Genomic DNA, 4,712 nt, shown 5'->3' with positions numbered 1-4,712 from the left:
ATTCACAGAAAAATCGGGGATCGACGTTCCTAATATTGTAGCTATGCCAAAAAGATAACAATGCTTTGACAAGAATAATTACATAAAATATATTCTAACAAGACACTTCCGCGGTAGTATTGAGAAACGTGACCAAAACACTCACCAAATGAAAAAGATTACGTATTGAAATAACTTACCAGCATGGGAAGGGGAAGCACGGGTAACGCAGCGCCCAGAAAAAGGTCAATTAGGCGCAATTAGAAAGTATTTTTTCTGAATCAAAGGAAGAAATGGTAACCTAAAACATACAATTTAGCAAGTGTCCGAAAATGGCATCTATTGAATATAAAATAAGGCAATATGAATGTGTAAAGAAACTACTCCAATACTCAATTTAATTGACTCGGTCATCTCTTAACTTTGAGCTTAAACATAGTCTCATTATTGGAGTTGTTTGGTATTTCTTGCGACCAATAAATTCCTCGATGGAGATTGAAAACGAGAAAGAAATATCCTACGAGAAATCGCGCGCAGTGAACTTAACACGAGGCCGTTAATGGAAGTCGCCCAAAGTAACGCGTTTAGCTCTGCGATTGTATCAACTGGAGAACAGAATCGAGTGGATATCTGCAGCATTCGTATTAGCGATTATTAACTATGGTTTTCACAACGACTGAGTTCATATGGTATCTTAAAATTCAATTTATAAATATTGCGCATAATTAATTGCAACTGAGGTGATATGCGATATCGCGACCTCTCCATCGCATGCTCCTTTTTATTGTTTATTATCACAGGATCCGAAGTAACGCGGCGTCACAGATTAGTGTCACCATTGATACGTTGGGAAGAATAAAAAGCGAGAAAAACAAAACACGAGAGCTTTCCACGCCTGCAGTTTTTATCCACGATCAATGGAGGTCGGAGGAATTAGTGGCCACACACTGCTAAAATATTAAGGGGGGGAGGATTTAAACGACGTCACAATGCGCGTAACTGTTGAATCCGTGAGAGAGACGATGACACGAGGTGCGTCCGCATTCCGAACTAACGCGAGGATGTCGGATGGACTCCACCAGCTGCCTCCTCCGCCATAAAGATCCATCCCCCCGCAATAAAGTCAACCCTGCAGGACTGCAGCGACGGTTCATCAGGGGCATTCATGTTCTTCAAAAGGCCTTGTTTAGGTGCCAGCCATAACTTAAATTAACGACCCGAGGCTGCGTGTCCAAGGGATTTCGGAACGTTAAGAGGAGACCACGACGAAGTCCCCGTTTGGATTCACTCGTTTCGAAAAAATATGTGGTCAGGAGCGGACTCTCTCTCACGGCTGGCCCGACGACCCTCATGGCGTCACATCCATTCAGCCGGAGGGATGGGGGGGGACACAAACGCTTTAGGGGTCTCGCTGAATGAGCCGATGCCATTACCATACATGTAAAACCCAAGAACAAGGCACCGCGCCCTCCATCCAAGTCGACTTCATTAAAGGCATTAATGCGTGGGTGGCAGGGAGGATCACGGAGCTTTACAAATGTTGTCGGATTTTTTTCAAGCCCAGCAACTGTACACTCGTTTTACATTAAAACTTTGAATTGGTGAGAGCAAATTCGGGACCTCTGCTTTTATCTATAGCAGTTTGGTGAATGTTTACTTTCATTTCCACTTTGCGAAAGCATTCCGTTAAAGAGGATTTGTGTCATTCGCAGTTAAACAATCTTTTTTTTTTAATTTCAGTCCCTTGAATGCCCTTTTAGGTACATCGAATTCCCAACACCCGTTTCTTTCAGCCAGTTCGATTCGAGTCGTTCTCAGAGATTTTTAATAGTCGTGCGAGAATTCTTCACGCTTGCGTGCAACCGTGAGGCTTCTGCAGGAAAACAACATGTCGTCGCAGCATTGAAGGTGTAATTGAAGGTTTGTGAATGGCGTCTCCTCGGATTCTCAACGAATCCGGGTATTTAATGCTTAAGGTCAGCTTTTTTTCTCTCTACTGAAGCCTTTCCTGAAGTGTTTTTGTTAGCACGAAGTTTAAAGCCGATTTTTAATGATTACACGATTCCAAAAAAAAACAGCAGAAAATATATCAAACAATGACGATGGAAATTCATTAGTTTTTGAGGTACCTGTAAATTTTATTCCTTCTCAGATTTTTTTTTTGGTATTTCGTCGTGGAAATATCACGCCAAAAATAATCCGTTTCAAAACACTCGCCGTATAAGTGTCTATTTTTGTATGTAAAATAGGTTCTTCGTAACCAGGAGGATATTAGATGCAGCACCGAATTATAATACTAATTTACGATTATTTGAAACTCGTATTTGAAATGGAGACGCCAAAACCCTCCTCCCCCCATCTTGTGATAAAATCTCTGTGAAAGAGAAGAAAACTTAGATATGAAAAAGAAAGCGAAAGTCAAATTAAGGACACGTCACAAAGAAAAGCACAAATTCGGCCGAAATGGAACTCTTTCGCTAGAAAATGAAAGAGAGAAAACATTCCCTTTAAAATGTCGTCGCGAACAATTAAAATGAATTTGTGAAGAGAAAATAAATACCTAGTTTGATTTTCAAATCTAAAATTTCGACACGCATTTGTCAAAAACTCTTACCAAAATTTTTCAAGAGTATCCTTCTCGAAATACAAATAATAAAACGTTGCGTATGAAGAAGGACAAATTGTAAGAAAGCGAGAGAATGACGGCTGCGGCGGGGCGCTTGGTCCACACAACTGAACTGGCGAGGTCCTTGAGGTCATAGGTTCGGATAGTCAGCTTTCCTTAACTCCATGGTGTCCCGCGCAGGATATTTCAGAGAAATATTTCCCACGATTGAATTTCATATGGGAAGATGGTAGCGAGCAACACAAATAGATGTTTGTTGTCACACGAATGAAAGGAAACGATCTTTGAGAAAAGACACTTTAAAATATCAAAAATCACCCCCGTTTTAAAAACTTTGGAGTTATAAATTATCCAAAGGATTCATCACAGTATCAGGGAGCAGATAGAATTTTTTTTAATTGTCAATTAAAATATTATAAATGATTTAGGAGGGTAAGGTTTGATTATAGACCAAACTCAGGTAGTTTAGGAAAAATATTTACCGTAATGGCCTCCAAGTCCTGGAGAGCAAATTACGAATCTTAATGTGTGTGCCCAATGTGGCCAAGGTGATAATCTTTATGTTGAAGAAGCTACTTGATAAGAGGCGAAATATTAATTATTTGCGATGGGCGATCACATTGAAAGTTTATCGCAATCACTGTTGGCAGCAATCACTTCGGTTATGTTTTAATCATCGGCACATGGAAAGTTGTAGGTTTTCATTTTGTCGGGAAAGTGATTCTCAGAGACGTTATGAAGACTAAATGAATAAACTAACCACATGTAATACACCATGTTCCCGAATGAAATATTTTTCTGCTCACAAAAAGTGTATGCATCCTAACTCGGGTATAAGTTTGAAAAATACTGAGCAGAGGTCGATTGATCCCGAAATATTAGCTCGAGGAGTAAACCATGATCATAGCCTGAAACCCCAAGTGAAGTTTAGATAGGTTATGGTTGATCTCACCCAGGGCTAAGCCCTGGAGCGTGTGATCGCCGCACATTCAGGGGAAGTGGAGCTAGCTATTTCTCCTCTATGCCACCTGCGGTTTCCCAGGGTGATCAGGCACCGGGAAAATCACAGATCCGATGAAACTGGGGATGCTCAGCCTAATTCGAACCCGGACCTACGGCCAATAGCTAAACAGTCTACCATGATCGATCGCTCGATTGCTCTGAAAACTCCCTGGGAATATTTGTTTCTAGTGGTAGGCAGATATTTGCTGTACACTTGTCCCTCTGAGTACGAATGAACTCAGTTTCCCACATTTCACCAATGTGGGAAACAAAAATTAGTCATAGGAAGGTAATGGTAACATTTTTGATAGCTACATATGCGAGTTGTGGATTCTAAAGAGTTCTAATCAATCCACTTCTTTTCATTCCATTGAGGAAATGGCGCTCTTAAAGACAACACCCCTCTCTAAGCATTTATGGAATGAGGGTTAAGAATAAAATGGTTGTTGGACACCTTCACCACTTCCACCTTCACCCATGTGGAAGTTCTCTATATTCCAAGGAATGGTAAAAAGAGTTCTGTTATTCCTCGGAATATGAATTTTGGAAAAAAACTGAGACTATATGGAATGGTTCACTCCAAAGTCAGATTGAATTTTGATGCTACAGGACAAAAATTGTACCTTCTTTCCAAATGTTCCGAGCATTTGGATCACTTCCAGTACACAATTTCAGAGAAGTGAGACACATAAGATGGAATCCAAAAAGGGTTTGCCCTTCTCTAGTATCAATTATAATAATAATAACTAAGAGATTAAGCGAGATATCTCTGAGTAGGAAACTGACCAAAGTGTAGGCTCTGTCGTGGGTTTCATTGGAGCACTTGGGAGCGAATCCCAAAGTTTTTGATCATATTGCCTCTCAAATATGAGAGGGACTTCAGCTCTCAAAACGTCAAGAGATCCATACCAATTTTAATATCAGGACTTCAAATCATTGAATACATCCAGTTACAGGTATAAGAAAGACTGGTTAGAAGAAATTGAATTGCAAAAACTAAACCTGAGCACTTACGTCTGCTGAACCCGTAGAACTTTCACCTTTGACACTCAAACGTTTTTAAGCTATGAATATGACAGCAAGTTAAAATTGATAACAAGTTAAA

The sequence above is a fragment of the Hetaerina americana genome, unplaced genomic scaffold (genome assembly GCF_022747635.1).
Source record: "Hetaerina americana unplaced genomic scaffold, ioHetAmer1.1.p SCAF_3, whole genome shotgun sequence".
Taxonomy (NCBI): domain Eukaryota; kingdom Metazoa; phylum Arthropoda; class Insecta; order Odonata; family Calopterygidae; genus Hetaerina; species Hetaerina americana.
Note: the sequence above shows the minus strand (reverse complement) of the source record.